This window comes from Crocuta crocuta, unplaced genomic scaffold (genome assembly GCF_008692635.1).
Source record: "Crocuta crocuta isolate KB4526 unplaced genomic scaffold, BGI_CrCroc_1.0 scaffold943, whole genome shotgun sequence".
In the NCBI taxonomy this organism is placed as follows: domain Eukaryota; kingdom Metazoa; phylum Chordata; class Mammalia; order Carnivora; family Hyaenidae; genus Crocuta; species Crocuta crocuta.
The window spans coordinates 187960-188274 of record NW_027528208.1 but is presented as its reverse complement, the minus strand read 5'-3'; positions in this window follow the sequence as shown (position 1 = coordinate 188274).

Sequence of the window (315 nt, the reverse complement as noted above, 5' to 3'; positions counted from 1 at the left end):
ACCTATATTTGGCCATGATTATCCAGATGAGTGCAAAAATAGTTCAGAAAATTCATCACACACCTACCCCTTCTGAAAGGATTATTAGGGTATGTGATCCAGCAAAAGAAAACCAGATTAAGGAGCAAGAAGGGGGTTCCAGTGAGCAATGGTGAGGGGAAAAAATAGTAACATTCATTGAAAAGTCTAAATGTTTTGATTGCAAATTTTAAAAAAATCACAATCTTGAACTAAAATTCCAGGTAATATAAAGATGGGAGATGAGGGGAGGGGCAGGAAAGAAAAAAGAAGTTCTTATGTTGTTTAAGGGCTGAC